Raw genomic sequence first — 15108 nt, forward strand, 5'->3', positions numbered from 1 at the left:
TAGCATGCAAAAGATGGCCCCGTAAGAGAGGTAATGAAGCAAGTAGCAGCTTCTTGCCCTAAATGGCCAAGAGCCCTTCAACAAAGTTGAAGAGGGGCTCAAAATGAATCACTTTACCGTTTTCAACAAGCCACGGATCTAAACACAAACCGGCCTAAAACATTGTGCAAAAAATGGGCCAAAAGGGAGACAAAGAAAGAAGTGATGGTTGCTGGCCTCAAACAGAGGAGGGCCCTTCAACAAAGTTGAAGAGGGGCCCAAAAAATGGTGTTTTACAGTTAGTGACCAAACCCAAAACAGTGCACATGCAAGCTTAAAATACTATGCAAAATAAGGCCTAAAAAGAGGTTTAAACACAAAGAGCAAAAAGGGAACTTCAAACATCAAAGGTCCCTTGATCAAACATGAAGAGGGGGTCAAAATGAGGATATTTACAGTTCGGACCAGAGCCCAAAAAATACAAGCACAAGGGGCTAACAAAACATGCAAAAATAAGGCCAAAAGAGGGATAAAGAGGCAAGTGACAAAAGGAAGCCTTAAACAGTGAAGATCCCTTCAACAATGTTGAAGAAGGGCTCAAAATAAGCCACTTTACAGTTTATAACCAAGCTTAAAACAGTTTTAAAAAAGGCCTAAAATACTATGCAAGAAAGAGGCATACAAGAAAGGTAAAGAAGCAAGTGTAAAAAGGAAGCCTCAAACAGGGAGAGGCCCTTAAACAAATATGAAAAGGAGCTCAAAATAATACTATTTTCAGTTAGGATTGGAGCCCAAATATGCAAGCAAGAGGAGCTAATATATTGAGCAAAAATAGAGCCAAAGAGAGGGATAGAAGACTTACCCTTGAAGACCAATGCTTCAACAACTCTTGGACCAAGTTTGGGAGCCCTTGACCTCTGGAAATGGCCTTGAAGCTGCTGGAATGGAGTGAGGAGGAGTGGTGCTATGGGTTGGTGTAGAAATGGTGTAAGGGGATTAGGGTTTGAAGGGTGCGGGAGAGAGGGAGAGGGAGAGTTGTGTATAAGGCTCAAGACCAATTTTTCTAACCCCTTGAAATGCAGCTGGAGCTGCTTGTTTTGTAGACAAAGGAGTGAAGGAAAGGGGGGGGAAATGGGGGGGGAAAACAATTCAAATTTCCCCCCAAAAGGTTGACCCTCGGGCATAGGGACTAGGGGAAAACAAATTGCACATCTAGAACACACTTGGGGAGGGGGTCATGGCCGGCCATCTCAAAAGGGCAAAAAAGGTCATCCAACTAGGTAAGTGGCCAGCCTGCTACATTTTCTGGACAAAAAATGGGTCTGCCAGAAAGAAAGGTGGTCGGTCAGTGGTAGGGAGGTCCAATGGTGGCCGTTCAAGTGTCCCAATTTAAGCCCCGGAAGTTATATTTCCAATGGCACAAACCTTACATTAAAATTCCTCCTGTGGAAAAAGTTATGCCCTTTTTGGTGAAGCCGCGCAGATTTCGGTCCAACCGGAGTGATGCCCTACTTCAATCAACTATATCTCCCTCGTACGAAATTGGATTTAGGAGATTTTTGAATGAAAAATGAAGCCCAGAAGTCTTATTTCCAATGGTGGTGGCCTCATAGCTTGATTCCAAGTATGCAAATGAATAGGCCTGATTCGGCGAGGGCTGTTCGACTCTTTCTTAACGGTTCATGCCCATTTTCTCCCCTAACTGGTTTCTTCCCTCTTCTCCTCTTTTCTTCAACTCCAAACCCCTAAGTAAGGTGTTTTGAAAGATTTTTCAAAGATTTCATCTCTCTTTCATTCGTTTCCACTTTGTCCTTGCTCGGTTTACCGAAAAGCGCAACATTTGACAAAATGCGAGCCTCGGAACATCGTAAAAACTTTATTTCAAAAACGTTTTTGAAAGAGAGGGTTTCAAGGTTTAAAATCTTTTGATCAAGATTGTTTTGGTCCAAAAAGGGGTATGAAATTGAGCTTTGACTCTCTCCTTGCCGAAGAAATTGAACCTTTGCCCTGCACATCTTTCAAAACCATCAGTTGCGTCCAAGTCTTAAAGGCGGTCAAAAATGGGGTGTCTACAGTTGCCCCTCTTTGACAGAACTCGAAAGTCAAGAAGTGACGGGAGTGAATGTCAAAGCCTAGAGACGACCCATTTTTGACAAGGCCGAAGACTTTGGACAAACAAACAAAGTACAGACAAACAAATGGTTGCGCCCGCAGGCTGCCTACGTACCCCTTTGCAAGGAATCAAACCAGCGTAGTTCAGGGGCAGGATGCAAAATGATATGCAGAAATATTTTGAAGATTGGACTTATACGCTACGTGAAGCCAGTTTGATAATTGGACTTATACGCTACGCGAAGCCGGACATCACTCATGATCATGCAAAGAGAGCTGTAATGAAGCAATTATGCGAAATAAATGCAACATTTTAAGCGAATGCTAGGCAAGCAAGTAAACTCGAGCCAAACTACACCTCGTGCCGAAAGGATGTAAGAAAATTAAGGAATTCTCACTGCGAATACAGTGTGCATGTGTGATAGATACACAGAGCGAACATGTGATTGATACACAAAAAGGTGAGCACAAAGTGTGATAGATGCACTAAGTGAACAAGTATGATAGATACACAAAGCGAGAGTGTGTGATTGATACACAAAAAGGTGAGCACAAAGTGTGATAGATGCACTAAGTGAACAACTATGATAGATACACAAAGCGGGAGTGTGTGATTGATACACAGAGCGAACACGTGTGATTGATACATTAAAAGTGAACACAAAGTATGATAGATGCACTATGTGAACAGAGTGTGATTGATACACTAAAAGCGAACACAAAGTGTGATAGATGCACTATGTGAACAGAGCGTGATTGATACACTAAAAGTGAACACAAAGTGTGATAGATGCACTTAGTGAACAAGTATGATGGACATACTAAAAGGGAACACAAAGTGTGATAAATGCACTTAGTGAACAAGTATGATGGATATAGTAAAAGCGAACACAAAGTGTGATAGATGCACTATGTGAACAAAGTGTGATTGATACACTAAAAGTGAACACAAAGTGTGATAGATGCACTTAGTGAACAAGTATGATGGATATACTAAAAGCGAACAGAAAGTGTGTTAGATGCACTATGTGAACAGAGTGTGATTGATACACTAAAAGCGAACACAAAGTGTGATAGATGCACTATGTGAATAGAGTGTGATTGATACACTAAAAGTGAACACAAAGTGTGATAGATGCACTATGTGAACAGAGTGTGATTGATACACTAAAAGCGAACACAAAGTGTGATAGATGCACTATGTGAACAGAGTGTGATTGATACACTAAAAGTGAACACAAAGTGTGATAGATGCACTTAGTAAACAAGTATGATGGATATACTAAAAGTGAACACAAAGTGTGATAGATGCACTATGTGAACAGAGTGTGATTGATACACTAAAAGTGAACACAAAGTGTGATAGATGCACTTAGTGAACAAGTATGATGGATATACTAAAAGCGAACACAAAGTGTGATAGATGCACTATGTGAACAGAGTGTGATTGATACACTAAAAGCGAACACAAAGTGTGATAGATGCACTATGTGAACAGAGTGTGATTGATACACTAAAAGCGTACACAAAGTGTGATAGATGCACTATGTGAACAGAGTGTGATTGATACACTAAAAGTGAAAAGAGTGATTGATACACTAGATGAATGAAGTGTGATTGATACACTAGATGAATGAAGTGTGATTGATACACTAAACAAATGATCTTAAAACGGAACTTCTTTGAATGAACCGTACATACAATATCGTGCATGATTGAGGAAGAAACTTGATTGGTACAATGCATTACAATGCATGATGCTTAAGGAAAGCAATAAATGGACAAAGCGGCGCTTTAGAAAGCACCTCATGAGGTGAGTGGCAATGAACCGCTCTACTCTGACGGGGATCTCCCCTCGTGCCCTTCGAACACTTACCTTCAACTTACAGTACAAAGGCTCTGAAATGCTAACAAGGGTCCTTCACGTAGAACACTTGGGATGCCACTTTTTTTCCTGACCACATTCACAACTTTCCCTATTCTCCAACGGGGTGACAGACTAGGCTGGTTCAGTGTCCAGAATTGAGGTGCATACATGCTATCTCAACCTATGGGGCTTCCATACAGATTTCAAGCAGGGGATACACCCCTGGGTATTTAAACCAGACTTTAGTCCCGGAAATCCCGAACCTTTATGTTCTAGGCATCAGCCATTCGAACTCTAGTTTCCACCGTCGCAACTGGTCTCTTAGGAACTCATTGCAAACACGGCCAAGATGTCCCTGGCACGAAACGGTCCTCAAGGAGAGCACTTCTGATTGCCTATTCTGGCTTGAAGCAGACTTGATCTTGAGCTTGAGGTAAAGGTACATTCATACTTCGGAGCATTGGCAAGACTTGAATAGGTACACACGGAATGTAGTCCTGGAACTTACTGAAGTTGAAACAAACTCAGATACCCGACATTTTTCTCTTTTGCTTTTGCTTTGCAGTCCGGAACCATATATAGCTTCAGATAGGTCCTAGTTCTACTGTTCTCACATGACCTGGGTTGAATCCTACGATTTTATGAAAGAACAAATTTTCTTTTGTACAAATGTGGAGAACGGCATGGCACTCGGAGCACAAAACGATTTTATTTTTGAAATTGAGAGATGAGTTTTCGACCAAGTATTGAGCCTACGACTGAACACAGCAAAACGACTCAACAAGGAAATAAAAGGCACACAACCTAGACACATCGAGTAACACTCGAAACGACTCAAAACAAGAATCGAGATAAAACAAAAAGACACGACACTCAGACGTGCACAGGGAGCCTGTTTCACCGGGTAGTGTTTCTCACCCTTTCTCATTTGTGGTTCTCACATCACTCAGCCCTCAAGCTCTGTTTTTCTGAAAAAGCCCTCTTCTCACTTTTCCTCTCATCGCACATCTCTCTATTCTTTAATCTCTCATTTTTCATCCCTCCCCTAGGTGGTTGATGGATAAACATCAAATTGTGGGCTCGTGCCCCTAGCATTCTGCTAGATTCTCTTTCTTCCGCTCACAGCTAGTGAATTCCTCCCACGGAAAGGTTGCGCTACAACTAGGTGTGTAGCAAATCTGCAGCTAACATCAGTTGATGATGCTTTGCTGGGTAGTTTGGACGTGATAAGATCTGTCCAGATGATGGAGTGGAATATCTTGCCCCATTCTAGTTCGTGCTTCGCACTTTGCTTGATACCTCGTTGCTTGGAGGATGTGAGAGCTTTCTGCCCTTTGTTGTGCCCTTTTCTGGCGAATACGGTGCCCTTTCCGACAAGTAGAGTGCCCTTTCTGGCAAGTATTTTGACAAAGGGGAAAAAACAGAACACCTGACTCAACTGTGCCCCTAGTTCATCATTTTGACCATTTTTTGTTTTTTGCTTTCTACTAAAACAGTTTTGACCAACATGAGAGTTAGATTAACGCGCTTGTTCGATTTTCTGATTTAAAAAGCATGCAAGTTAGGCTATGAGCACTGAGAGTTTTCCTTTTTTGGGTCCAAGAAATGGTCCAATTTTGAAAAATGGAGTACGTTTCGTGAAGATTAGTCAACCTCAGTAAAAATTCTCAATAACTATTTTTGCAAACGACCACTGCTTAACGAGCACGAAACCTACTCTTAAGATGCACAACCTCGAACCCATAGCAATGGAAAATTGCCCCTTGTCTGAAGGACACTACATGGCAACGGAAAGTTGCCCCTTGTTTGAAATGACGCTGCGGCGTTTTGAATGGCAACGGAAAGTCGCCCCTTGTTTGGATAGCACCGCAGCGCATTGTAGTCAGTCCTCAGAGCGACGAACACAACTAGACTCTCAGATATAGAGAAGACAAAGATGACCAAAACCATCGCATGGACACAATCGAATTTGAAGTGTTTTACGGCTGGACTTCAGAATGAAGTTGCCTACGTATCCCAAAGATGGGAATCAAGCCTCACGTAGTTCGGGGTTAAGGTACACTCGGGTATTTAACCTCTCCTTTTGCACTCTAACTTTTGCCAGGGCCGCCCTTTGCGGGTTTTCAACCTTGCGAGCTATGTTTTTCTTCTTTTCAATTTTTGTCTTCTTTTCTTTTATTTTCTTTTCTTTTCTTTTTTTGGTTCTTTTCTTTGCATCTTTCTTTTTTGTTCTTTTTCTTCTTTTCTTGCTCTAACTTTTGCCTGGGCCGCCCTTCCGGTTTTTCGGCCCAGCGAGCCTCTCAAGGGTAAAAGTATAGCTAGTCCATGCCAAATGGTTTTAGGGTTTTGCAGCCATCCGTATCCAGGAGAGTTGCCGTTGCATTGGTTTACTGAAGGATCCATTTTCGGCGCTTCGAGCATATCGGACATTTTTGCCCCTAGTTCGAGGGGTGCTTTTGTTCTAGCTTCGCAAGCCTCTTCTGATGAAATCTGATCTTCTTGATCTGGCTTTCTCGCCTCTTGTTCGAGGGCTGCTTTGAATCTGGCCACACAGGCCTTACATGTCGGTTGACTGTTGAACGTTCTGAATGGGTCCAAGGTTCGAAAACAAATGGATTGAATCTTGAGGCTGAGAGCGATCCTAGGCTGCACAATCACAAGAGCGATTCCACACAAGTCTTCACAGGACTGCGCAAAACATTTTGTTTTTGAAAGTTTTTAAGAAAGCGACAAATCGCTCGCGCCGAAGATAGCGTGGAACCAATCTGGATCAAAGCTAGGGTCCTTCTCAGTACTCACACTAACAAGCATGATTTCATTCATTAAGGGCTTAGCACGCCTCTCTTTCTCTCAGTTTGATCAAAGTTTTACAAATCCCGAGGAATTCCTCCCTTTTTGTTTTCATCGCAACGTTCAAAAAGTTTTGAAAAACTCAGGTTATTACAATGACTTCAAGGCACAGAAAAGGCAGAGTTCTTAGTCAAATACTGCCATCTCATTCAGAACTTCCGGCATAACTGGCACAAGGCAGAAGCAAATACAAGAGCGTGAAAATCACTGCTGTTTCATTCAAAATCTGTCGGCACAACTAGTTCCCTGGCAGAAACAGACTCAAAACAAAACGAAAAGATAAACATAAAACAAAATGGTGACACCCGAGGTAACACCCCCCGGAATCACCCAACTCCTATACAACAGGACTGACTCGATACAACAATGACAAACCCAAAACAAAAAGAGACTGACTCAAAACAAAAAGACAGACTCAATACAAAACAACAAGTCTAACCCAATACCCAAGTCAGAAAGCACAAAAGCTAGCATTGGCAAGTGCTCAAAACAGTGCATGTCATACACCATATCTGAAATAAACTGAACGCCGCCTGCAGGTGGTTCATCTCTCGATCACATCACATTATCCCCCACAGGTTCACTGGTCAAGTACCGATAGACTTTGCTGGGCTGGCGCGGGGATGACCCTGTTGTCAAACGGATCTTGTACATCATGGCGCAGACAAAAGCAACTGTCAGTGTCAGGACCGGTTTGTTGATGGTACGCATAGTACCTAGTATGGTCATGCTTTGGAGGGAGAGGATCAGGTAAAGGCCGTTGTTCCAATGGTTTCAGATGTCCTTTCCGGATTGAGGCCTCTAGAGCCTTTGACAAAGGCATATAAAGTGGGGTGAAAACCCCCTTGACTCAGGGTGGATATTTGGCTGTTTGTGAGCTACTTCCGGATGCACCGGTGAATGGGGTAGCTTTTTTTGATGTGGTGGTGGTGACCATGCCCACTTCAGAAGATCTTGCAGCTGCATCACCGCTGGTGGTCGCATTCGAACTGCTGGTAAACGCCCTCCTGGGCTGCTCCTTCTCCTGGTCAATGAGGCCCTGCTTCATAGCATCCTCGATCTGTACTCCCATCTCATGAAAATCTGAAAAGGTAGGGAAGGGGAGCACGATCATTTTCTACATTAGTTTGGGCTAGAAGTTGCGCACAACCATCCGTATTTGATCCTTATCCATTGGCCTAATGATCATCATTGAGGCTTTGGCCCTCCAGCGGGCCACGAATTCTGAGAAACTCTCCTTAGGCTCCTGTCTCATCGTCTCAAGATCACGGGTCGTAATCTCGATTTGGATATTGTATGAATATTTTGCGATGAAGGCCTCGGCCATCTCCTCCAAGCTTTGTTTCACTGAATCCCCCAATTTGGCGTACCAGATGGCCGCAATACCCGACAGGGTCCTGCCAAAAAGGGAAAGCTTCTGTAATCTTGTCAAGCCCATCGGGCGCAGAGCATCTGAAAACAAACTCAGGTGGACCATGGGATCTCCTGATCCGTCAAAATGGTCGATCTGAGGCATCTTGAACCTGTCCGGCAGTGTCACAACTGCGTCGGTGTACCCGTCCTCAATGTCCGGGATGGACTTTACCCCTTGGGATTTCATGAACAACTTTTCAAGCTTGCTCAACTTCAACGCTGTATGGTCTACCTCGAACTCAAAGGGAGAGTCCGATGGGTTAATTGGTGCTTTAGACAGCTGGGGTAAGATTGGGGGCGGAGCCGGCCCTGTCGGAATGTCCATACCTTCTTGGACATTTGGCGTCTCCCCAGGTATTGGATCTACTGGTGGAGGGGAGCTTGATGCGAAGCAGATGCTCCGTTTTGCTGTTGCAATCTGGTGATTAGCTCTGCCTGTTGGGCCATGACAGCAGCCTGCTGTTTGGCGAATTCAGCTTAGCGGACAGCATCTTGCTGCATGAGTTTCATACTTTCTTGCATCTGGCGCATCATTGCCTCCATCCCTGATGTGTTCTGCTGATCCATCTAGCTGACCGGTATCTATCCCTGCAGTAGAAACTGAGACCTCAGCCTGACTGTTCACTGGTGGGGTGGATAAGGGCCACTGATCTGGTAACTGCTGAACTGGTGATTTGTGCCTGACTGGCCCTTTTACCCTGCCTCTGGCAAAGGAACACTGATTGCCCTTGAACTGAATCTCTAACCTGACAAAGTCTATCAGCACAAGTTCGATGAACCTCGGGAGATATCGGAGCCTTCTGAAGCTAGGGTTCCCAAACTACCTAGCAAAAGAGAAAACATGCAGCATCTCAGCCTAACTTCACCAAAACAGATACGAGCATAGTAGGATAACTGTGCCCTCTTCTGAATTCTGCCCCCAAAATTCTGCCTCAAATCTGATACCCTCGGGTAAAACTGATTCTTCAGATTCTGATGCCCGCAGACCTGATACCTAGACTTGCAAACTGATACATGCAACCCCTGTAGAGACACACTCTGATAGCACATAACAGATAATTAAGAGCCAAAACACCCCTATGTTGGGGTAGGGTTTTCCCTGTCCTATTTTGTCAAGAGCTAGGGTTTCACTACGCACGCAGCGGTTTCAAACAACCTATAAACGAGTAAACAACCTGTCCTAGTTTGGAATGGTCACTATGGATTCCGAATATGCACTAGGTCGAATGGTCAAAAGGGTGCCCCGGTAAAACCGGGGTTTGTGTTCCCATACTGGCAGAGCCCATAATCGGTCAGCCTTATGGTCATGTCTTGACTAGACAAGCCTCCGACAAACCGTTCAAGAATAGCAGATGGCAAACACGGTGTCCTAGCCGCACCAATGCAAATGCAATGCAAAGAAACACATAAGTGTAGTCAAAACCAGATATCATGAGTTCGAGTCAAGTTCTCTAAATCCCCAGTGGAGTCGCCAGAAACTGTATACGTCCCTCGAACGCCCCCGGGAGGAACGAGTCCCGTTCTGTTCATTTGGGGTTCACTACAGTTCGGACTCTCAAATTGTCACGGTTCTAAATCTGCACCAAAGAGTCCAAATCTGGCAAATCGTTTTGAGAAAACAGATTTTGAAAGAAGTGCCAAACATGGACTGCTTTGCCAGATACAGAGTCGCCACCTAAATATTTTATTTTGGGGAAATTTAGGAAACCCTGACTCGTTTGCCTAAGGCCACGTGTCCGTTATCACCAAAGTTGCCTCGGCTCGGGAACTTGGGTACGATTGGGGAAGGTCACTTCGTGAGCACCCCCGCTCGCCCGATCAAAGATCGGCCTCTACTAACCATGATATCTATTTTTGAAAACATTATGCGTTCTTATTCCGGTTATTAGCCTAGATTTACTATGTGATGCGCACAGCATACAAGTATAGACTGGATCGCCTGAATTAGAACAAAACATTTCATGTTTGTTTGTTTGAAAATGGTTTGATGGTGCTACTCGCAAGTAGGCTAAGACGTGGATTTGCCACTCTCGGGTGGGCTTAGAAAACATGATTTTGCCACTATCTAGTGGGCTTAAAACACACATTTGATGAATTGTTCCAATTCAAATAACCCAACCTTCACCCACAGGCATTCAGGCAGTTATATCGCATAAGCATATAGCCTCATGGTAAGTTTTATGCTTATATCGCATAAGCATAAAACTTACCGAGTACTCCAAGCCAAAACAGAAGCTAGTTAGAAATCCATGCATGATCCTAATTATACGGAAATGCCTAATGCAACACATGCAAAAATGCAACTATAGCAGGCTCGGCTATTCTAGACATGGCATATGAAATGCTACAGCTAACATGTATTCAACTTGAAATTGAAAATACAATGCAGTTAGTATGATGCGTCGAGCCCGGTGCATGCAAAACAGATGAATGAATGCAAACAAGCTATCATACTATATGCTAATTGAAATATGCCCTAATCTAACCATCATAAGTTGGTAAATAAAAGGGAGAAAGACGTGGGGTTGGAAGACATACATCACACACACGCACACTTATTACAATATTGCCCTCACGCGGAGGGTCCGAATAAAATAATATACAGTCCCAAATAATACAATCCGAATAAATAATACAATCCAAATTTGTACAGAAATCCTAATTAATTACCAAATTAACTAAGAAAACAATAAACTGGCATGCAAGCCAGGGACTGCCTTGACTCTTCTTTGGATGATGAATAATGCGTGTTCGAGTTGCCTTGTGCGGAAATCCATTGTGATGCCCCAATTAGCCTCTGTTTGCAATTGTTCTTGGGATGCGTGCCAAGCTCCGGAAGGCTGCTGACTCTTGATTTGCTGTAACAGAGAGCAAGAAAGGGACATGGCAAAGTATTTTCACATATGTATGCATGACTACCCTTCAGGGAGTGTAGTCCTCGATCCTCGTGCCACCAATCACGCATCTCGATGCACGATGGCCGAGGAGTCGAATTGCATGACTCAATATGAAATGAATGCACATGAAAACACGACAAGACCTGAACTCCATCATGGATAATCTAGAGTGTCGGTGACAGTGAATTGAGACACGTTCCGTCACTCGAAGTACGAAACGTCCCTCGTTTCCCGTGCTCGGGCTAACTCCTATCCCAAGCACGATGCAATATGCATGATATGTATGAAATGGAACTAAGATACAACCTAACATACACAATGCTATGAAATGGCATACACGATGCACGAGATAACATGGCATACACAATGCGCTAACATACAACCTAGCATACACAATGTTATGAAATGAAATGGCATACACAATGCACAATGGATTTACACCAACATGAGTGGACCTCAGCCACACTCACATCAGTAGCCATGGTATGAAAATGAGACACTCGAAATGCGTGCACACATGCACGCAAACCGAGGACCGACCCTAAGGCACCAAATGCCACTCTAACAAGACATGGCAAGGCATGGAATATGGCATACTAGCATGCAAATTTTAGTAGCAAAATATGATTCAAAACAGCCCCAGAACATGGAAACATGGCACCCAATACATGGAATGAGACCCGAAACATGAAATTAGGTACATGGAATGACCTATGGCTATGCAAAGCATGCATTATTTGAACATGAAGTGTGAAGAAAGAATCAAGACAGTCCCAAAACAAGCATATTTACAGTTTTAAGCAAGGCCAAACAATGGACACAAATAGGACTAAGCTAGAATGCAAAAAATGGCCCCGTAAGAGAGGTAATGAAGCAAGTAGCAGCTTCTTGCCCTAAATGGCCAAGAGCCCTTCAACAAAGTTGAAGAGGGGCTCAAAATGAAGCACTTTACAGTTTTCAAAAAGCCACGGATCTAAACACAAACAGGCCTAAAACATTGTGCAAGAAATGGGCCAAAAGGGAGACAAAGAAACAAGTGATGGTTGCTGGCCTCAAACAGAGGAGGGCCCTTCAACAAAGTTGAAGAGGGGCCCAAAACATGGTGTTTTAAAATTAGTGACCAAACCCAAAACAGTGCACATGCAAGCTTAAAATACTATGCAAAATAAGGCCTAAAAAGAGGTTTAAACACAAAGAGCAAAAAGGGAACTTCAAACATCAAAGGTCCCTTGATCAAACATGAAGAGGGGGTCAAAATTAGGCTATTTACAGTTTGGACCAGAGCCCAAAAATACAAGCACAAGGGGCTAACAAAACATGCAAAAATAAGGCCAAAAGAGGGATAAAGAGGCAAGTTACAAAAGGAAGCCTTAAACAGTGAAGATCCCTTCAAAAATGTTGAAGAAGGGCTCAAAATAAGCCACTTTTCAGTTTATAACCAAGCTCAAAACAGTTTAAAAAAAGGACTTAAATACTATGCAAGAAAGAGACATACAAGAAAGGTAAAGAGGCAAGTGTAAAAAGGAAGCCTCAAACAGGGAGAGGCCCTTAAACAAACATGAAAAGGAGCTCAAAATAATTCTATTTTCAGTTAGGGTCGGAGCCCAAATATGCAAGCAAGAGGAGCTAATATATTGAGCAAAAATAGGGCCAAAGAGAGGGATAGAAGACTTACCATTGAAGACCAATGCTTCAACAACTCTTGGACCAAGTTTGGGAGCCCTTGACCTCTGAAAATGGCCTTGAAGCTTCTGGAATGGAGTGAGGAGGAGTGGTGCTATGGGTTGGTGTAGAAATGGTGTAAGGGGGTTAGGGTTTGAAGGGTGTGGGAGAGAGGGAGATGGAGAGTTGTGTATAAGGCTCAAGACCAATTTTTCTAACCCCTTGAAATGCAGCTGGAGCTTCTGGTTTTGTAGACAAAGGAGTGAAGGAAAGGGGGGGAAAAACCATTCAAATTTCCCCCCAAAAGGTTGACCCGCGGGCATAGGGCCTAGGGGAAAACAAATTGCACATCTAGAACACACTTGGGGAGGGGGTCATGGCCGGCCAGTTCAAAAGGGCAAAAAGGGTCATCCAACTAGGTAAGTGGCCGGCCTGCTACATTTTCTGGCCGGCCTGCTACTTTTCAGGACAAAAAATGGGTCTGCCGGAAAGAAAGGTGGCCGGTTAGTGGTAGGGAGGTCCAATGGTGGCCGTTCAAGTGTCCAAATTGAGGCCCCGGAAGTTAGATTTCCAATGGCGCAAACCTTACATTACAATTCCTCTTGTGGAAAAAGTTATGCCCTTTTTGGTGAAGCCGCGCAGATTTCGGTCCAACCGGAGTGATGCCCTACTTCAATCAACTATATCTCCCCGTCTGGAATTGGATTTAGGAGATTCTTGAGTGCAAAATGAAGCCCCGGAAGTCTTATTTCCAACGGTGGTGGCCTCATAGCTTGATTCCAACTATGCAAATGAATAGGCCTGATTCGGCGAGGGCTGTTCGACTCTTTCTTAACGGTTCATGCCCATTTTCTCCCCCAACTGGATTTCTTCCCTCTTCTCCTCTTTTCTTCAACTCCAAACCCCTAAGTAAGGTGTTTTGAAATATTTTTCAAAGATTTCATCTCTCTTTCATTCATTTCCACTTTGTCCTTGCTCGGTTTACTGAAAAGCGCAACATTTGACAAAATGCGAGCCTCGGAACATCGTAAAAACTTTTTTTCAAAAACGTTTTTGAAAGAGAGGGTTTCAAGGTTTAAAATATTTTGATCAAGATTGTTTTGGTCCAAAAAGGGGTATGAAGTTGAGCTTTGACTCTCTCCTTACCGAAGAAATTGAACCTTTGCCCTGCACATCTTTCAAAACCATCAGTCGCGTCCAAGTCTTAAAGGCGGTCAAAAATGGGGTGTCTACAGCGTGTGAGTGACTGCCATGATAGCATGCTTACCATGAGGCTAATTGCTTATGTGATATAACTGCCTGAATGCCTGTGGGTGAAGGTTGGATTATTTGGATTGGAACAATTCGTTGACTGTGAGTTTTGAGCACACTAGATAGTGGCAAAATCATGTTTTTTTTCTAAGCCCACCCGAGGGTGGCAAATCCACGTCTTAGCCTACTTGCGGGTAGCACCATCAAACCACTTTCAAAAATAAACATGAAATGTTTTGTTTCAATTCAGACGATCCAGTCTATACTTGTATGCTGTGCGCATCACATAGTAAATCTAGGCTAATAACCGGAATAAGAACGCATAATGTTTTCAAAAATAGATATCGTGGTTAGTAGAGGCCGATCTTTGATCCGGCGAGCGGGGGTGCTCACGAAGTGACCTTCCCCAATCGTACCCAAGTTCCCGAGCCGAGGCAACTTTGGTGATGACGGACACGTGACCTTAGGCAAACGAGTCAGGGTTTCCTAAATTTTCCCAAAATAAAATACTTAGGTGGCGACTCTGTATCTGGCAAAGCAATCCATGTTTGGCACTTCTTTCAAAATCTATTTTCTTAAAATGATTTGCCGGATTTGGACTCTTTGGTTCAGATTAAGAACCGTGACAATTTGAGAGTCCTGAACTGTAGTGAGCCCAATACGAACGGAACGGGACTAACCCTCCTGGGGCGTTCGGCGACGTCTACACATCATCACAGCATAAATTCATTATCATCACCATTAACAGCAAAATTAATATATTCTAAACATTCATATTGAATATGAGAGGGAAAATGCCACTTGACAAATCCATACGAAAATTTTGCGACTATCATCTCTTTTCTCCCTATCTGTCACAATTTGTTTCTTCATCATCATCAACTCTTCACTTGTAGATAGGATAGAAGAAAGAGAAATATATCAATTTTCCATTTTAGATTAGGTCAATTGAATGGAACAACCAATGAATCTGACCAAATACAAGACTAAAAACACTACTTTTTAGCTTCTTTCTAAATCTCTTGGAACATATATCAAATACATGGACTGCAAGTCTAAAAAGTAGGCAAAACTGTA

This window comes from Camellia sinensis, chromosome 4 (genome assembly GCF_055761805.1).
Source record: "Camellia sinensis isolate YWXY chromosome 4, ASM5576180v1, whole genome shotgun sequence".
Taxonomy (NCBI): Eukaryota; Viridiplantae; Streptophyta; class Magnoliopsida; order Ericales; family Theaceae; genus Camellia; species Camellia sinensis.